Source organism: Sus scrofa, chromosome 17 (genome assembly GCF_054392235.1).
Source record: "Sus scrofa isolate SSC_HxYL_T2T_F1_AM1 chromosome 17, Sscrofa_HxYL_maternal_Yorkshire_Landrace_v2.0, whole genome shotgun sequence".
Classification (NCBI taxonomy): domain Eukaryota; kingdom Metazoa; phylum Chordata; class Mammalia; order Artiodactyla; family Suidae; genus Sus; species Sus scrofa.
Genome location: NC_139399.1, coordinates 19,353,599 through 19,374,803, shown reverse-complemented (window position 1 = coordinate 19,374,803; position 21,205 = coordinate 19,353,599). Strand labels below are relative to the sequence as shown.

Below are 21,205 nucleotides of genomic sequence, written 5' to 3'. Positions count from 1 at the left end.
CATGTGCTAGCACTTAATTTAATGTTAACACAATCCATTGTTTTCCCCCCAACAGACCTCTACTCCCTGGCATAGATCCCACAGGCTTGGGATGAGGTTGGCAAGTCACATGTTTTATAAACTTAGAAGATGCATTTAATGACACCCGTTGCCCTGGCTTTGAGTTTTATCATGTATGAGATCTGGGTTCTCCTGTCAACCCTGTGGGCATTCTTCCAACAGATCCCTTCCCTAGTCCATGTCTGGTTTTTCGTTGTTTTGTTTTTTGTTTTGTCTTTTTTAGCGCTGCACCAGCACCATATGGAGGTTCCCAGGCTAGGGGTCAAATCAGACCTTTAGACCCTGGTCTACACCACAGCCACAGCAATGCCAGATATGCGCCACGTCTGTGACCTACACTGCAGCTCACTGCAATGCCGAATCCTTAGTGTGTGTGTGTGTGTGTGTGTGTGTGTGTGTGTGTGTGTGTGTGTGTGTGTGTGTGTCTTTTTAGGGCTGCACCCTTGGCATATGGAGGTTCCCAGGTTAGGGGTTGAATCAGAGCTATAGCTGCCGGCCTACACCACAGCCATCACATGTGATCCAAGCCGTGTGTGCAGTCTACACCACAGCTCACGGCAACGCCAGATTCTTAACCCACTGAACCAGGTCAGGGATCGAACCCCCACGGATACTAGTTGTATTTGTTAGCCACTGAGCCACAACCAAACTCTCATTTCTGTTTTGTTTTTTGTTTTTCTTTTCACAACCAATTCCTAAATGAGAGTCAACATTTTAATGTGCCAAGAAAAAGAATTTTAAATATTAACCATCACTATATTCTAAAAAAAAAAAATTTTACTTTTTATTTCCTTTCTACAGCAAGGACCTGAAGCATGTGGAAGTTCCTGAGTCACGGGTCAAATCGGAGCTGCATCTGCAACCTATTCCATAGCCATGGCAGCACTGCATCCCTAAGCCACTGTGCAAGGCCAGGAATCAAACCTGCATCCTCAGAGACACCATGCTGGGTTCTTAACCCACTGAGCCACAACAGGAACTCTCAGCTTTATAATGTTAAAAAACCTCAGTAACAACTGAGCTGGAAGTTTCCATAGGTCATAATTCTTTCTTTTGCCCACGCTCCATTTTTTTTTCCCCGTCTTTTGTCCTTTTGGGGGGCTACACCCAAGACATATGGAGGTTCCCAGGCTAGGGGTCAAATCGAAGCTACAGCTGCCGGCCACAGCCACAGCCACGCCAGATCCGAGCCACATCTGCAACCTACACCACAGCTCACGGCAACGCCGGATCCTGAACCCACTGAGCGAGGCCAGGGATCGAACCCAAAACCTCATGGTTCCTAGTTGGATTTGTTAACCACTGAGCCAGGACGAGAACTCCCCCACCCTCCATTTCTAAACTTCATCCCCACTTTCCCCTCAAACCTTCACAGAGAGCCCCACCAGACCCTCGCCATTCCTTCTCAGCAAACATGTCCCTAGGTTGACGGTATTCAAGTTTCATTTTAAATTCTTCAGGAGAGACATACTTCAGAGTGGGTCAGAACCTTTGAGCAGAAAAAGAACTGCTTCCTAAGTGTCAGTTGAACGTTGTGAAATTTGTGCTCTTTTAAGCATCAGAGTGTCATTTACAGTTTCAGAGCCATGATTTTCCACATTAAAGGGCCATCAGTGTGATGAAAGAAAAAAAAAAAAAAAAGACTTAAGGAGCTGTCTCCCCATGAGCAAATTAAACCCTAGAGTCTGTCATGCCCTTTGCCTGTGACAGAACAAACATTTCTGCTTTTAATCATAAGAGTAATTTTTAAGTGTCATACAAATATTTCTGGATGACTGATAAGATCCTGTTATCTTTGCTGAAGAAAAACAGGTGAGGAAGTGCAGATTTTTAACTGCAAATATAGGCAACCCTAGAAAAAGGAATAACAAGGTCTAAAATTAAAGTCCAAAGATCTTATCAGTGGAAATAAAATTTGTTTTTATGACTTAATACATTTTTTAAATGAAAAGTGACTTAAAATTTAAGCACATGAAAAATAAAGCTCAAGAAAGGAAAAGTCCCCAAATCAAAGAAATTCCCTTCAATTTTTTTTTTTTTTTTTTTACTTTTAAAAGATTACCTCTTTTTTTTTTTTTTTTTTTTTTTTTTTTGGTCTTTTTAGGGCCACACCCATGGCATATGGAAATTCCCAGGCTAGGGGTCAAATCAGAGCTGCAGCTGCCAGCCTACGCCAGAGCCACAGCAATGCAGGATCCAAGCTGCACCTTCAACCTACACCACAGCTCATGAAACGCCGGATCCTTAACCCACAGAGCGAGGCCAGGGATGGAACCTGCATCCTCATGGATACTAGTCAGGCTTGTTCCTGCTGAGCCATAATGGGAATTCCTTTAATTATCTTCTTAAAGCAGGTTTTTTACTTCTTAAAGCAGGTTTTTTTACTAACTCCTCACAGAGTCCTTAACCTGGTGAGCCACAACAGAAACTCCCTAACTTTGCTATTTTTAATTAGGGTGATATACACAGAACAAAATTTACTTTCTTCACAATCTGTAAGGATACAGTTCAATAGCTTAAGTACATTCACATGGTCGTACAATCAATACCCAGAACATTTTCACCTTGCAAAATTGAAACTCTATTTAACAAGACTCCATTCTCTCCTCCCCTCAGCCCATGGCAACCACCAGTCTATTTTCTGTCTTTATGAATATGGCTACTCTAGCTACTTTGTAAAAATGGACTCATACAGTATTTGTCTCTTTGTGTCTGGCTTATTTCACTCCACATAACTTCCTCAAGGTTCATCTCTGTTGTAGGGTGTGTCGGAATTTCTTTTTTTTTTTTTTTAAGGGCCACACCCACAGGAATGGAAGTAAGTTCCTAGGCCAGGGATTGAATCCAAGCCACAGCTTCGACCTATGCCACAGCTGCAGCAATCCAGATCCTTGAACTCAATGTGCCAGGCTGGGGATCAAACCCACACCTCCACAGCAACCCCAAGCCACCGAAGTTGGATTCTTAACCTACTGCACCACATCGGGAACTCCCAGAATTTCCTTCCTTTTTAAGGGTGAGTACTATTCCATTGTATGCACAGGCTGCACTTTGTTTAGCCATTCAACCATTAACGGACACTTGGGTTACCTACAACCTTCTCTGATGTACTTTTTTTTTTTGTCTTTTTTTGCCATTTTTGGGGCCGCTCCCGTGGCATATGCAGGTTCCAAGGCTAGGGGTCGAATCGGAGCTATAGCCGCCGCCTATGCCACAGCCACAGCAGCTTGAGATCCGAGCTGCATCTGCGACCTACACCACAGCTCGCGGCAACACCGGATCCTTAACCCACTGAGCAAGGTCAGGGATTGAACCCACAACCTCATGGTTTCTTGTCGTATTTGTGAACCACTGAGCCACGAAGGGAACTCCCCTGATTTACTTTTAAAATACTGCATTTAGCTAAGCAAGCACTGATGCTGGAGTCAGACCACCAGGTTCACATCCCTTCCCTCCACAGGCAGCACAGAAAACACAAATGTGAAAAAGGAAGAAGACAGGGAGTGGGGAAGGTAAAGGAAAGATAGACACGCCATCCAATTAAAATACTGACACTGCGGAGTTCCTGCTGTGGCTCAGCGGTAACGAATCCGACTAGTATCCATAGGACTCAGGTTCGATCCCTGGCCTCACTCAGTGGTTAAGGATCTGGTGTTGCTGTGGCTGCGGTGTAGGCTGGCAGGTGCAGTTCCAATTCGACCCCTAGCCTGGGAATTTCATATGCCACAGGTGCACCTGCAGCTTTAAAAAGACAAGAAGGAAGGAAGGAAAGGAAGGAAGAGAGAGAAAGAACGAATGGAAGGAGGAAGGGAGGAAGGAGAGAAAAGAAAAGAAAAAGACAAAGAAATCAACTCGATGAAAGTGGAATCTCAATGATCAGGAACCCAAAACAGAGTAGAAAAGACAAAAGTAAGGCCAATGAAGTGTCAGCCAACACCGAGGGATGGAGGCCCCGGCAGGCGTGTATCACTGAGTACCCACACCAGTGCCAGAGTGAATCTCCTGGCCTTGCCTGGAGTAGCCTCATCTGCGGAAAACAACTGCAACTCAGGAGTATAAATTAAAATTGCAATAGCAAGAGCTGACACTCACGAAAAGCCTACGGACTTTATGCCACATCTCATTCCAGTAAATGGAAATATTCTGAAAGTCTAAAACACGTCCCAAAGACCATTCTATAAAATACAAGCTGCTCTACTTCATTCTCTCGTTTTGCAAATAAGAACAATTTGCCAAGTTATCCCCTTATAGTTTCATATTAATATTTATCAGAGTTCTCTTTGTTGCTCAGCCAGTTAAGGACCCGCCTTTTCTCTGAGTATGGGCATTCAATCCCTGGCCTCGCTCAGTGGGTTAAGGGTCCAGCGTTGTTGCAAGCTGTGGCACAGATCACAGATGCAGCATGGATCCAGTGTTGTTGTGGCTGTCATGCAGGCCAGCAGCTGCAGCTCCAAATGGACCCCTAGCCCAGGAACTTCCATATGCCAAAGATGCGGCCCTAAAAAGAAAAAAAAAAATTTATTACACCCACTTCATTCCAAGAAAAATGGAATCAACTATCATTTTATGGTTTCTGGTAGACGCATGCTAAGGGCTTAAAGGGCTGCAAAAGAACAAGAGGAGTTTGAAGCCCCCAGATGCCAGATGAAAGCCTTAACCGGATCACAGGAGTGAGAACAGAATGTCTATGCCTTGCTCTGGGAGGCCATCGTGGGTCAGGAATGACAAGGCAAGGATGGGTGCCAGCTCAGGAGGGGTTGGGGGGCAGGGAGTCAGCAGTTTCTGCAGGTCCAGGACACCCCTTTGTGCCCCTTCCCACCCACGTGCTCACCCATTCATTGCATCCTTCAGTGCCAACTGGTGCCAGGACCTGTTTCTGAGCGTTGGATGCCCCAACCTTATGTTGACAGCAAACGTCCCCTGGGGGTGCACTAGTGAATAACTGAGGCCATTACCTCTCCATGCAGGGATTCCATGACCACTGGGCATGGGTGTGATGGACCCGCCTACCACTAATCCAACCACTTAACCCCCAAACTTCACGGGTGTTCCTTGCAAGTCTGGCGAATACAGGACTAGGTCTACAGGACCTGGCCTGGTCTGTAAAGGACTCGGTCTGTAAGGATCAGACCCAGAAAACCGAAGGCCTTCCCAAGCTCCTGCTGCCCCAAGGGGAGCCTGGCTCCCTGGCAACAACCTGCCCCTGCTCTGGGAGGCACAGCGCCTAGACCGCCACCAAAACCCAGCAGCTCGGCCTGGCCGCCCTCAGAGGTTCATCCGGGAGCATAAACATCCTGCATTTGTCCAAGCAGATCTTAATCGGCTTCTGATTACTTCTCGACTGAGTACAGTTTTCTTTGGCTCTCTGCTACTATTATTGCCAAGTTTTAATGTCCTGGGGTTCCAATGACGGTCCTCTTCTCCGTCATCCAAGTAATTCTCAAAACATCGCACATCACAAGACCTAAGGGCAGAAGAACCCATCTTGACCCTCAAGTTGGCCCTGAATCACTTAGGCCTCTTGGCCGCTTGACTTTCTACTCAGAAAAGAATTTGTGAAGAATGATTCTGTAGTTAGTTGTGTTGCTCTTATTAACTTTGGCCAAGGTTTTTATTTTTTCCTAATCAGTGACTCACAAACAATCCCTTTAACTCCTCATGCCCTACGGCTTTTAGCACAAAACAGTTCGTTCACGCAAAGTCACAGCCAACGTTTGACTTTCACTCTTTCATCTGAATCAGCGTTAAAGAAGTAAAAACTAAAAAATACAAAATCATGAACACAACCTCTAAAGAAATTTGTTAAGTAAAGAAGAAGAGCAAAGGAGGCTTCCTGAAGTTATAGAGATGCTCAGCCCACCTTACCTGTTTTCATTTTTACACCTATAAAATCATTTCTAGAGGAAACTATAAAAGGAGTTGCTCTGCTGAAGGTAAGGACCCCACACACAACTCCCCATCTTATACTGTTGCATTTCAACTAATTTCAACTAGTGACGTTCCGGAGATTTTTTTTTTTCCCAAAGTTTAGTCTTGCCAGATGAAACAGATATCTTAATGCAGAGAAATTCAATATTATAAATTACAAGAGCAGAACTGAAACAACATTCCCGATCTTTGCAAGCATCCTCAGTCTGAAACCAACCACACAATCCAGGAGGGCACACTGGTCTCTAAGACTTCTAGAAAGGATGCCCCCGAGATGTTCTAAATTAGAAAGGAAAACCACCCTTCAACTTCCTAAACATTTTATTTAAATAGATACTTTGCAACATGGTCCAAATGAGGACGTCCTTCTGATTATGGGGTCAATGTCTGAGAAAGCTTAATATTCTGTCACAACTTCCAAAAAGAGAACAAACGTTCCTATTCAAGTGAACTTTTTTTTTTTTTTACAAAGCATTATGTAGTTCTTCTCACTACATTATTGGTTCCAAGCCTTTGCCACTTTGAGAAGAGATCAATTCTGAAGGAGCTGGCAGAGTAACATATAGATTACAGGCTTTAGAAGGGAATAAAAGGATTTTCCAAAGCAGTCAAGTAATTGCATTACTTTGGAAAAAGTACTTACATCTTAAGATAATTTGTTATTAATGGGACTATGGAAAGCAAAATGAAATTTAGCACATTTCAAACATAGCCAGCATTTTGAACACACTCAGACCATACAAAGCTTCATTTCTTAAGTAATTTGTGATGAACAGACTCACTTACCTAGAAGTGTAAGAAAAGAAGATTAGGCTGAAACTACATCATTCTTCCACTGGGTAAAAAAATACCTTGGCTTCTCTCCTTGAAATGGCAGGGAATCTAAAATATAAAAAATAAAATAAGATAAAAATAGGTGTCGCCCCTGTGAATTTCCACTTCTTAAATAGAGGTGATATTACAACATTTTAAATCATTTAGGAGATAAAATACAATTCATCCAAAGTCTTGCCCAGAAAGACAGGATGGTATTTTCCCCTTTCTATTTTAATGGGTAAAATGTTAAATATTTGTTTAGAACACACACACACACACACACACACAATCAAGGTTTAAAATAAATGAGGAGATCCGTGTGTGTAAGAGCAAAGCCGAGTCACCTTCTTGGAAAAGAATCTCCCCAAAAAAAGCAAACCTTGCAGTAAAGAAAGGCGCCCGCCGCCCGCAACCGCGCGGCTCCAGAACTCGCTCAGCCCAGGAGCTGCGTCGTCGGCACAGAAGCCACGGCTCCAGGTGGGGTCGGAGGAGCAGGCTTGGCGCCGCCACCTCTTTTTTTTTTTTTTTTTTTAATGGTCGTATGGAACGAAATGCTACAAAACAGCAAATCCCAGGAAGTTGGAGAAAATCAGCTCCGTGGGACGCGCGCCCCCGCAGCCCCCGCGGACGCCCCCGCGCAGCCCCGCGCACCGACCAGGGGGCGCGCACCCCTCGCGCGGTACCAGCCGCCGGGATCCGGAGGCATGCACCCCCTCCCCACGCTACCCCCGGCCTCGCGCCCCGACCCGCCCGGCCTTTCAGGAATCCCACATGTCCACCGAGATCAACGCGGATGGAGAAGAGGTAGGAGCAAAAACACCCAGGAAGCAAAGGCAAGGAAAATATGCTGGAGAGGGGCCGAACCTGTAGAGGATTTCGCCCTCCTGTTAAATAAATGCTTATCTTCAATTCACTAACGCAGAGTCATCTTTCCCAAGAGTTTGTGATTTCATCTCCTCTGGCTTTATAAATTCAAGCAAAAAATAAAAAGACTATTAAGGCACCGGTTTCACATTGCGAGAATTAAAAAGGTCCAGGCTGGTTATTCAGGGACCAAGACAAATGGATAAGCTGCTCTGGTTTGCCACCACTAACTAGTCCCCCTGCCCTGAGGGGTCAGCCTCCTGCTGCTAGAGCCTGAGGGGGCGGGGGGGGGGGGGGGGGGGGCGCTGTCACATTTCTGTCCCTTCCTCCACCTAAGTTGGAAGGTTTTCTTTGCGTGGATGACACTTACTAAGTCAGGACACGACATGGGTGAGGTGTGTCACCACAGAAGCCTGGAGTCCATCTGTGTCCACACACTCTAGCCACTTGCCTGTGGGTTAAATGCTGAAGTGGGAGGGCCAGCCTGGGCTGCTCCTCCCAGGCCCCACCAGGCGGGCCTCTCCCAGCTCTGCCCTGACAGCCCACTTCCGTCCCTGCCCGGCTAATTAATTGGTGTCTAAATGGAATTGCAGTTGGCAGAACGGGGCAGCAATGCCAAAGTTGAATAATCATTTGGACCCGAATCTGAGTTGTTTTCCATCCTTGACAACAAATAATGTTACTCCAGAGCCTGCAGGCCAGGAGTTGAAATCAGTTTATAATTTGGCTTCCAATCTCACATTCTCTCCACCACTTAAATGTTCTTTTCTGCTTTTTAGCATGCAGGGGGGCAGCTTTGGGGCTGGATCCCTGACATGGTCTGTACTGATATCTGTAATGAATATTCTTTGCCATCCAAATAAAAAAGAGGAAGAGTCCACATCATTCAAAGCCACACTTGTTTTAACAATGAAACTAAATAGACTGTCGGCCCATACTTTCCTATGATCATTAATAATCTAATTTGTTCTTCTCACTCCAGCAACTTGAAGAGAAACGCTCCGTTTTTTCATCTACACACAGAGTCCCCATTCATTCAGCCCCGAAGTGCCTGGTCCTGGCAATGCCACAGGCGAAGAGCCACAGGATCGCCCAGCCCCTCCTCTTCTCCTCGTAAAGACCTCATTAAAGCTCTGATCCTTGGCTCTGGGAAGGACACGGTCTCTTAGCGGTTCCAATCGTCCTGTACCCCAAGAAGGTAGTCATCTCGAGTTGGAGATGGAAAAGGAAAGAGAAAGTCAGAACCCCTGGCAAGGCTCCCATAGATCAGGGCGGGATCGGAATTAGCATCATGGAAAATTACTGGAGGGAACCACAGGTGTGCAAAGGCAGGTGGGTGTGTCCCACTGGACATATCCCCTATTAGAAGAAACAGAAGAGTCATCACTTGCACACCTGCCACTTGCCATACACCGAGCCAGCTGCACAGCGTGAGCTCAATGCACCCCCACAGCAATGCTATGGTTACATCCATTAACCTTCCCATTTCACAGATAGCGAAAAGGAGACTCAAAAGGGGTAAGAGGAGTTCCCGTCGTGGCTCATGGTTAATGAATCCAACTAGGAACCATAAGGTTGCACGTTCGATCCAGGGCCTTCCTCAGTGGGTTAAGGATCCCGCATTGCCGTGAGCTGGGGTGTAGGTTGCAGACACGGCTCGGATCCTGCGTTGCTGTGGCTCTGGCGTAGGCCAGTGGCTACAGCTCTGATTTGACCCCTAGCCTGGGAACCTCCATATGCAGCAGCCCTAGAAAAGGCAAAAAGACCAAAAAAAAAAAAAAAAAAGGTTGAGAAACCTTTTCAGGAGGCACCTCCCCCCACCGCGACACAGTGGGTTAAGAATTCGACTGCAGCAGCTGAGGTCACTGTGGTGGCATGGGTTCCATCCCCAGTCTGACCCAGTGGGTTAAAGGATCCGGCGTTGACACAGCAGCAGCTCTGATTCAATTCCTGACCCAGGAACTTCCATATGCTGAGGGTGGGCATTAAGATAAATAAATCAATAAAAAAGAAACTTCTCCATCAGGTAACATGGTAAAGCCAGAATTTCCTGGCTTCAAAACAGCAGCTCTAGGAGCTCCTGTTGTGGCGCAAGGGGACTGGCAGTGTCTCTGCAGTGCCAGGAGGCAGGTTCCATCCCCAGCTTGGCACAAGTGGATTAAAAAAATCCAGGGGGTATAAGTTGCAACTGCAGCTAAGACATAATCTTTAGTCTGGGAACTCCACATGCTACGGGGCAGCCAAAAAAAAAAAAAAAAACCAACTCTAAAAAGAAAGCTTTTACTTCTTCTGTGATGCAACATGGTCTGCCCATGTTAGTCCTCCTGGGTTGTACTCCAACACTTGGGGGCTGCTGCCAAGGATAACCTAGCAGATACGCTGCCAGCATCCAAAGGCTGCCACAGAAGCCTTGAGAACCTAGACCCTTCCCAGACTCCTGAATCCTTCATCCTTTGTAAGAAATCACCATGACAAAAGACAAAACCACCCTTGGACAAGCCTCCCTGAGTGTCAAGAAAACAGACAATAAAAACATGCTAAAAATTAAAGCTAAATCCAGGAAAGCACCTATAGGTACACCGTAGACACAATACCCTGCTTTCTCCAATTCAGAAAACAGCTCTCGACAATATCCCTCAGTCCTTTCTTTAAAAATTTTTTCTTTCTACAGACACACTTGCCATGCCCAAGTCAGGGGCCATATCCGAGCTGTAGTTGCAGGCCTACACCATATCCACGGCAACATCGGATCCTTAACCCACTGAACAAGGCCAGAGATCAAACCCACATCCTCATGGACACTACATCAGGTTCTTCACGCACTGAGTCACAACAGGAACTCCTCATCCCTCTGTTTTTGTTTTGTTTTGTTTTGTTGCTTTGTTTTGTTCTCTTTTGCTTTATAGGGCCACACCCAAGGCATATGGAGGTTCCCAGGCTAGGGGTTGAATTGGAGCTACAGCTGCCAGTCTAAGCCACAGCCACAACAACATCAGATCCGAGCCACGTCTGCAACCTACACCACAGCTCATGGCAATGCCAGATCCTTAACCCACTCAGTGAGGCCAGGGATAGAACCCCACAACCTCATGGTTCCCAGTTGGATTCATTTCCGATGCCCCACGACGGGAACTCCTCATTCCTCTGTTTTAATCCAGGTCTAAGGGTTCCTCTCCTGTCATCGGATGCCCAGGTGTTCTGGACAGTTTGGCATAGAGGGTGAGGATTATGGAGTGGCTTCTGTGGCTGCATGAGTTCTAGTTATGGTAAACAAACAAACAAAAAAAGTGGGCAAGAGGAGCATGAGAGTGGATGAGAGAGCATCCTTGGGAAAAAAAAAAAATCACACTTGATTTTGGAAATTCCCCAGTTGAGATTCTAAAGGTTGGGAAGCCTGACCCACCGCACCCCTATAGTCGGACTCCCACCAATTAGCAGCACTCCATAAAGATATCACCTTTTGGGTGTGCCTCTTGTGGCGCAGCGGAAAGGAATCCACCTAGTGTCCATGAGGATGCAGGTTTGATCCCAGGCCTCACTGAGTGGGTTGGGGATCCAGCGTTGCCATGAGCTGGGGTATAGGTCTCAGACGAGGCTTGGACCCTGTGCTGTTATGGCTGTGGTGTAGGTTGTCAGCTGCAGCTCTAATTGACCCTTAGCCTGGAACTTCCATATACCATGGGTGTGGTCCTAAACAGCAAAAAAAAAAAAAAAAAAAAAAAAAAGTCATCTTTTAATCATGTCAAGAGAAGACCACCAAACATCAACTATTGAGAACAGCAGATAGTAATGAGCACGCTGAGATCCATAATAAGAACGCAACGCAACCAGCTATTCCATGTACAATGCGTGAGCACTGTCATTTCCAAAGAACTCCAAAGACACAGTTGGTCCAATGGTGTGACAACGTCCATCCGCGTACATTAAGTTCCAAGGCTTCCCCACCTCCATAAATGTAAATCTAAATCACGAGTCCATCTCAACCACCTCTAGGTCCAACACACTGCTTCCTGGAATGTAAAACATCAGACGGGATGACTAAGGAAGCCCTTTCATCATCAACATGCCTGAAATCAAATGCAAAGCACCGGGAGACTTGAAACATGTCCTCCAGCTCAAGCTGCTCAGTGAGATTTTCTCTGTGCCTACATGGATAATAATGTACACGTTTTAAAATCTTGTTGGTAACGTTTCTATTTGGATGCGTCCACAGAGTCCTCTGGGTTATGGCGGTGGGACACAGAGCACCGTGAGGGGTCAGGATCTGTGCAGCCAACATCTAAAATTATTTTTCTGGAGAATGTGTTTCAGAAAAGAAAGTGCCCTTGGATTGCTACACATTACAAATTGCCTGCTATTATATTCTTGACCGCATTCCTTCCACGTTAAATAATTTTACTGAAAATAGTACGTTAAAACGTGTCTTGAAAAGTTATGCGTTCGTCCCCCCAAATGTGGCCTTCTGTTATTCTGTGAAATGAAAAACGGGGTCTCTGCATCCTGGCCTTGTGTGTGCAGACGCAGACTCAATGGGAAGACGTCCCTGTTTGATTCCCACTCCTTCCAGGAAAGTAGGCCACCGTCACTTTCTCCACTTCCATTTCCCGCTGATAAGTAAATGGGAATAAGTCCAAATACTATTACCAGGACTACCAAGACGGTGAACAAAATCATGTTGCTGAATTATCTGACGTCTCTTCTAAAATGTCTAGGTCTTAAAGTTCCCTGGTGGCAAAGTGGGTTAAGGAACCCCCACTGTCACTGCTGCGGCTTGGGTCACTGCTATGGTATGGGTCCTGTCCCTGGCCCAGGAACTTCCACATGTCACAAGTCCAGTCAAAAAAAAGAAAGAAAGAGAGTTCTTTTTCAGCACAGTCTGCAGTGCTACAGTTGCACTCAAATGCCCTTTCCCAGGAAACGTCTCTGGATCAGCCCCTTTCCTAGGAGACGCTGCAGCTGCCTGGGCACATGCTACACACCTTTACGGATGCTATTGGGGGGGATGTTGAACTTAACTTTGGGCAGAGCAAGAGCTCTGGGTTTTCATCTGTTATGGACTGAATGTCTGAGTCCCCCCAGAATTCATATGTTGCCATTTGAACCCCAACATATTGGTATTTGGAGGTGGGATCTTTGGGAAGTAAGGAGGTTATGAGGGTACAGACCTCTTGAGTGGCATTAGTGCCCTAATGAGACGTCACCTCACTCTTTTTCTGCCTCGGGAGGACACAATGAGAAGTCGGCGGTCTGCAGCCCGGAAGAGGGCCCTCACCAGAACTGGACTGGGCTGACACCAGGTTCTTGAACCTCCAGCCTCCAGAACTGTGAGGAACCCTTGCCTGTGGTTGGTAAGCCTCCCAGTCTGCAGAGTTTTATTACAGAAGCTTGGGCTAAGCCATCATCTTAAATGAGACTTTAGACACATCCGTAACTTCTTTGTCTGTGTTTTCAGATCTAAAAAATCAGAGGCTGGACCAGGCCAGTGGTTCTCAGTGAAGAAGGATGGTCTATATTGGCCACCTCGCCTCCGCATTAGAATTCTCCATTTGAAGGTTGAACAAGATGTGTTACAGAGGGTAACAAGCAGCATAGACAAAAGGAGCCAGATAGGACAGCCTATAAGACTTCGACGTGAAGATGAGGGAAGGGTGCTTTAAGAAGCACAAGCTCGGGAGGTCCCATTGTGGGCTCAGTGGGTTATGAACTCGACTAATATCCAAGATGATGCAGGTCTGATCCCTGGCCCTGCTCGGTGGGTGGGTTAAAGATCTGGTGTTGCAGTGATCTGTGGTGTATGTTGCCGATGAGGCTCAGATCCTGAGTCACTGTGGTTGTGGTGTAGGTCAGCAGCTGTAGTTCCAATTCTACCCCTAGCCTGGGAACTTCCATATGCTGCAGTGTGGCTCTAAAAAGCAAAAAAAAAAAAAAAAAAAAAAAAGAAGAAGCAGAAGCACAAGCTCTCATAAGATATAAAATTACAGCCTTCCTGACTATAAAGATTTGACCAGACTAGTTGATAATGGGTGATTTGACAACCAAAGACGTGGGTTTGCCCATGAACCAACATCACATCTTCCCAGGGAAGCACAACTCTCCACTCAACAAAGTGACTCACTCCCCTCCCCCCAAAGAAGACAGGATGCCCAGGAAGAAGAGCTGGTCAGGATGCAAGGACCCCTACACCGGGAAGCTCACGGAGAACAAATAAGATGTTCCAGCCCCAACACAACAGAAGCAGGGACATGGTGAAGGCATGCCTGTGCGGTCCAGAGACCCCTGGTCCAGATCCAATTTACCATTAAGTTACTGCGTGACCTTGGGCAGGTCATCAGCCAAATAAAAGTTTGCACCAGATCATTTCCAAGTTACCTTCCAGCTCAGGAGGTAACCTACTTTTCATCGTGCTACATAAAACTCTATCTGCTCATAGTATCCTTGCAGTATCTTTAAGATGAGCATATATGTCTCCATATGTATTGGCTCAGTCTTTAAATGCCTGCATTCCCAGGACAGCCACCCAGAACACAAGTCTGAGGTGCAGAACAGAACGTTCGTTTTCTCTGGCTTCCTTATGGTTCCCTCTGGCTAAATTCTACCTTCCACGCAGCCAAGTCTCTGCATTTCTGGCACCGAGGCTTGATCTACAGTATTCATAGGGTGAGTGGCACTGTGATAGATGAAGAAATGACATCTTTCACCAAACTTGAATGGGCATTTTGAATGGCAATTTTTACTTTCTTCATTCCCAGATGCAGAAGCACCAAGAGCTGAGAGGGATGATGATGCTGGTAAAAAAAAGTCATTACAAAAATGGACTTGCCTCCCAAATGGTCTTTTATTATCTTGCAAATGTATTACTTTTGCTATATCAATTTTTAAGTTTATTTCGTGTTGTGCCCTCCCTAGCCGCAAGGGAATTGACGACATACCATCCACAATTTCAAAAAAAGACCATCACATTAACCAAAGAAAGATTTCACCATGGTAATGAAAACACTCTAAATATTTATAGAACTGAATTTATTCAATCAATTTATTGGATCAGACCAATGGAAGGGTGCTTTTTTTTATTGAGAACCAATGAGACAGGAGAAAATTTTAATCTCAATGCTCAAATAAATAAATAGTAATATTGCTTATAGATAGCAATTTTTAAATATGCATACAGAGTATAATTGATATTAGTTTCAGAGAACCTACACTTCCTGTTTAATCCATGTATGCTAGATACCAACAAAATACAAAATAAGAACGAGAAACACAGATATTTAATCAATGAATATTTTTAAATCATTAAAATATGTTTCCAATCCATATTATGGCCAGTTAAGCAAGACAAAGACAGAGTAAACAAAAAATATTTGCGTAATCAGCAATAAAAAGGAATTCACTATTGATGCACATATCAATATGGATAATTATGCTGATTAAAAGAAGTCAAATATGTAGACAACATACTGTATGATTCCGTAGTGTAAAATTCTAGCAGATCAACATTGGCCTGGGGATGGGTGTGGGGAGGGAGGGGGAGAGGAGGAAGAGAAGGACCAGGAGGGAGTGGGATGGATAGGACGGCGGGATCACTAAGGGACAGAAGACAACTTTTCTGATGATGTATACATGTTCATCATCTTGATTTGGGGGGATGGTTTCATATGTATAGCAAAACGAATCAAATCGTATACTTGAGGAGTTCCCGTCATGGCTCAGTGGTTAACAAATCTAGCTAGGAACCATGAGGTTGAGGGTTCGATCCCTGGCCTCGCTCAGTGGGTTGAGGATCTGGCGTTGCCATGAGCTGTAGTATAGGCTGCAGATGTGGCTCGGATATGGCATTGCTGTGGTTGTGGTGTAGGCTGGCAGCTGTAGCTCTGTTTTGAGCCCTAACCTAGGAACCTCCATATGCCACGGGTGCAGCCCTAGAAAAGACAAAAAGACAAAAAAAAAAAATTTGTATACTTGAAATATGTGAGCTTATTGCTCAATAAACCTATAAAAATTATTGGTGTAAGAATCCAACTGCAGCAGTTTGGGTCACTGCAGAGGTACAGGTTCAATCCCCAGCCTGAAGTAGTGGATTAAAGTAGCCCGCACTGCTGCAACTGCAGCATAGGTTACCGTTGCCACTGAGATTCAGTCCCTGACACAGGAACTTTCGTGTGTCATATGTGTGTCTGCAAATTTTTTTTAATTTTTAAAATAAATTATTGAAAGACAAAAATAGAGAAAAAAAATGAAAGATTAGGAGTAGGAAATTTCTGAAGCAATTAAGAGATATTAGATGAAAACCTACAGAAAAAATAAACTGCACTAGACCCATAAAAGACTACCAAAGAAAGATTTCTGACTGTTGGAAGTTCAAGAGGTTTTATAATCCCACGAAAGTCTTTCTGAGCACCTAAGGGCTATGCCTGGACAATACTCTCATTTCTCCATAAAAATAATTTAAATATATATATTTACATACATGTGTGTATATACATATATATATACACATATATACAGTTTTTTATTTCCTTAAGTTTTTTTGTTTGTTTGTTTTGCTTTTTAGGGCTGCACCTGCTGCATATGGAGGTTCCCAGACTGTGGGTCCAATTGGAGCTAAAGCTGCCAGCCTACGCCACAGCCATAGCAATGCAGGATCCAAGCCGCATCTGTGACCTACACCACAGCTCACGGCAACACCGGATCCTTAACCCACTGAGCAAAGCCAGGGATCGAACCCACAATCTCATGGTTACTAGCTGGATTTGTTTCTGCTGCACCACAATAGGAACTCCTCCTAAAGATTTCTGACAGAGACAGTTTTAACTACACTCAGACTCAATGACAATAGCCAGCACTTACTGATCACTTACTACAGACCAGCCCCAATCTAACGGACTGACCCATTTGATCCTCACCTGAGGAAGCTAAGAGATGAAATGAGTACCTCCCTCTGAAGGGAGGATGTCAAAGTCCGGAGAAGTTTGTTTTTGTTTTTAGGGTTTTTGTTTTTGTTTGTCTTTTTACAGCTGCACCTGTGGCATATGGAAGTTCTCAGGCTAGGGGTCAAATTGGAGCTGCAGCCGCCAGCCTACACCACAGCCACAGCAACTCAGGATACAAGCCGAGTCTGCAACCTACCCCACAGTCACAGCAACGCTGGATCCTTAACCCACTGAGCGAGGCCAGGAATCGAACCTGCGTCCTCATGGATACTAGCTGGGTTCATTACCACTGAGCCACTCTTGGAGAGAAGTTAAATGACTTGCTTTGTGTCCTTCACCAGCCTAGTGGTAGAGCTGGGATATGAACCCAGGTCGAGCCCTAAAGTTAAATCTCTCTCCCTCTGCTGGACAAACAGAATCCTGGGCAGATGCTGTGGGTCATGACCTGCTGACTCGCACCGCTGATGGCTCAAAGAAACACTGTGCATTAAATAGCTACACCTCAAAGCCTGAAGGTTAAACATGGGAGCACAGGTGAGGTTGTAAGGAATTGATGGTGGAAGGCAGGGGGACTACAGCAGGGGGCGCAGATTTGGGTTTGGCCATGTGATGACTCAGTGATGACCAGAGATTTGGGCAAGCCATTCTCTTCCTGGAGTCTATATCCTCTTTAGTAAAATCAAGGGTCTGGACTAGTTGATTTCTAAGACTCCTTCCAGCTCAGTGATTCTGCCAGTCCTCTTTTTGGGTAATACACCTTGCATTTTGTAATTTGGGTCAAAAATTTTCCATGAGACCGAACCCCTTTCCCCGTACAAAGCTTCCTCCATCCCTTAAAACACCTGGACCCCTCCCACACTTAGCAAATCCCTTATTTCCCAAAGGTGTTCTCTTCCCAAGGGATCGCCCTAAAGGAAGGTCCAAGGAAAAGGAGGAGGGTCCCTCCATCAGAGCCCGTAAGTTCCCCGGCCCACACTCACAATCTTTTTCACTTCAAAACACTAAAAAGTGGATTTGGAAGGTGTGGCCAAGACAGCAGGGTAGGAAGTCCCCCAGCTCACCTGCTCCCATGGACACACCAAAGTTACAACTATTTATTGAGTGACAATCTATGAGAACGACCTAATAGCTAGCAGGAAAGACTTTCCACAACTAGGAGCTCCTGCTGTGGCTCAGCAAGTTAAGAACCAGACGTAGTGTCTTCGAGGATGCTGATTTCAATCCCTGGCCTCACTCAGTGGGTTAAGGGTCTGGCATTGCTGCAAACTGTGGCATAGGTGGCAGATGTGGCCCAGATCTGGCATTGCTGTGGCTATGGTGTAGACCTGTAGCTGCAGCGCCAATTCCACCCATAGCCTTGGAGCTTCCATATGCTGCAGGTATGGCCCTAAAAAGAAAAAAAAAAGTTTTAAAGATTTTCCACAACTAAGGATGTAAAGAAGGAACTGCAAAGGGATGGGTAGGAGGGTGGAGACACAGTGAAGTCAAGGTTCACAACTCCAGGTGTGCAACCCACAAACGCAAGGGTAACCACAACAGCAGAGCTTCTCCCCAAGGAGCAAGGACTCCCCAGACCAGGAGTTCTGCCCCAGAAAAATGAGCCCCCAGAATGTCTGGCTCTGAAGGCCAGCAGAGCTTGAATGCAGGAGAACCAGAGGCTGTGGGAAAGAGACCCCACTCTTAAAGGGCGTGTACCATATCCCACACATGCCACAACCCAGGGCATAGGCAGTGATTTGAAAGGAGCCTGGGTGGCACCCTCTTGCTGATCTTGGAGAGCCTCTGAGAGAGGAAAGAGGCCACTGGGACCCCAAGGGATGCAAACACTGGTGGAAATAATTTTGAGGAGCTCATTTTATCACATGGACACTGATGTTGGCAAGTGCCAGTCTGGAGTCCTTTCTCTAGCCTACCAGTGCCAGGGGAGAGCCTGTCCACCAGTGGGCTGGCCTCTGTTCCAGCCCCACCATCCAAGCCTTGCAGCCAGCCCTGGGAAACCTGGCCCCACACACCAGCAGGGATCCGTCAGCCCTGAGCACCCCCCATGCCACACAGCCAGGTGCATGGGGGCACCACTGCACCTGTCAGTGTGCTAGTACCAGCCCTAGGATCCTCTAAACCACACAGCCACCTATGCTGGGACCCAACTCCACCCACCAGTGGGCCATCAGCAGCCAACCAGGCCAGGGCCAGGCTTGCCCACCTGCACGCCCACAGAAGTTGGCCTCACCACAACAGAAGAGCCCAAACAGCCCATATCGGGGCACCTCTAGAGCATATAGTTCTGTCAGGGGAGTGTGATACTGGACCTCACCCCATAGATTTGGAAATGTAACCAACCTAAATGATATATAGAAATAAATACAGAGAATTCAGAAAAATACAGAAGCAGAGGAATGTGTTCCCAACAAAGGAATGAGTTCAGACAAATAACAAAATAAAGTGGAGGTATACAATCTACCCAATAAAGCCCTCAAAGAAACAACCATAAGATGTTCTATGAACTTGGGAGAAGATGCTTGAACAGAATGAGAAGTATAAGAGTTAAAAAATATAAAGAGAAACCAAACAGAGATGACTATAGCAATTGAAACAGAAAACTACCAGAAGGAATCAACAGTAGATTAGATGATACAAAGAACCAGACGAGTGGTCTGGAAGACAAAGTAGTGGAAATCATCCCACTGAACTGAAAAAAAAAAAAAAAAAAGAAAAGAATTTTAAAAAAGGACAGTTTAAGAGATCTCTGAGACAACACGATTGTACTAACATTCACATTATAGGGATACTAGAAGGAGACGACAAGGGACAGAGAATTTACTTGAAGAAATAAGAACTGAAAAATTTCCTAATTGGGAAAGGAAGCAGACATCCAGGTCCAGGAAGCACAAAGAGTCCTAAACAAGATGAATCCAAAGAGGACCACACCAAGGCACACTGTAATTACAATAGCACCTATTAAAGATAAAGAGAGAATCTTAAAAGCAGCAAGAGAAAAGCAAGTCATTACATAGGCAGGAACTCCCCTAAGACTATCACCTGACTTTTCAGCAGAAACATTGTGGGCCAAGAGGAAGTGGCACAATATAGTCAAAATGATGAAAAGAAAAAGCAAAGATAAAAATACTCTACCTGGCAAGGCTATCATTCAAGTTTAAGAGAGAGATACAGAATTTTACAGATAGGAGTTCCCATTGTGGCTCAGTAGAAACGAATCTGACTAGTATCCATGAGGGCGTGGGTTCAATCCCTGGCCTCGCTCAGTGAGTCAGGGATCCAGTGTTGCATGAGCTGCAGAGTAGGCCGTAGACGCAGCTCAAATCTGGCATTGCTATGGCTGTGGTGTAGGCTGCAGCTGTAGCTATGATTCGACCCCCTTGCTTGGAAACTTCCATATGCCTTGAGTGCAGCCCTAAAAAAAAAAAAGAATTTTACAGATAAACAAAAGCTAAGAGAGTTCAACACCACTAAACTGGCTTTACAAGAAATGCTAAAGTGACTTCTCTATGCAGAAAAGAAAAACTCACAACTAGACAAATGTAAATGGAAACACAATAATTCAAAATTAGTGGGATGCAGCAAAAGCAGTTCTCAGAGAGAAGGTTATAGCAATACAAGCCAATCTTAGAAAACAAAAAGAATTCTCCAATAAACAATCAAATCTTACACCTAGAGGAACTAGAAAAAGAAGAAAAAACAAAACCCAAAGTGAGTAGAAGTTGAGGAATTTTTAAAAGATCAGAGCAGAAATAAATTCACTAGAGATTTTTTTAAAAAAAGAAAAGACCAATGAGGAGTTCCCGTCGCAGCTCAGTGGTTAAGGAATCCAACTAGAAACCATGAGGCTGTGGGTTCGATCCCTGGCCTTGCTCAGTGGGTTAAGGACCCGGCATTGCCGTGAGCTGTGGTGTAGGTCACAGATGTGGCTCGGATCCCACGTTGCTGTGGCTCTAGTGTAGGCTGGTGGGTACAGCTACAATTAGACCCCCAGCCTGGGAACCTCCATATGCCATGGGTGCAGCCATAGAAAAGGCAAAAAGACAAAAAAAAGAAAAGACCAATGAAACTAAGAGCCAGTTCTTTGAGAAGATAAAATTGACAAGCCTCTAATCAGACTAATCAAAAAATAGAAGACCCAAATCAATAAAATCAGAAAAGAAAAATGTTACAACTGATACCACAGAAATACAAAGATCAAAAGAGATTACTATAATTATATGCCAATAAAATGGACAGCCTAGAAGAAATGGATAAATTCCTAGAAACATAAAATCTCCCAAGAATAAGGACAAAATAGAAAATAGGAAGAGACCAATTATGAGTAAGGAAATTGAAACAGTAATTAAAAAAAAAAACTTCCAACAAACAAAAGTTCAGGACCAGTCAGCTTCACAGATGAATTCTACCAACTATTTAGAAAAGAGTTTTCTATCCTTCTCAAACTAGCCCCAAAAATTGCAGAGGAAGGAACACTTCCAAACTCATCTACAAGGCCAGTATCACCCTGTTACTGAAACAAAATATCACCAAAAAAAAAAAAATTACAGGCCAATAATCACTGATGAATACAGATGCAAAAATCCCCAACAAAACATCAGACAATCAAA

General features: G+C 45.0%; 1 protein-coding gene across 24 annotated transcripts in view; it reads right to left on the bottom strand.

The window, feature by feature from the left end:
- CSGALNACT1 (chondroitin sulfate N-acetylgalactosaminyltransferase 1) overlaps positions 1 to 21,205 on the bottom strand; it is a 353,762-nt gene that overhangs the window by 156,803 nt on the left and 175,754 nt on the right. For 15 of the 24 annotated variants that reach the window (XR_014832743.1, XR_014832742.1, XR_014832744.1 and 12 more), the window contains one exon: positions 6,775 to 6,870. The gene's annotated coding sequence lies outside the window, so the exon portion shown is untranslated. The other 9 variants (XR_014832745.1, XM_085004406.1, XM_085004403.1 and 6 more) reach the window with 8 other exon arrangements.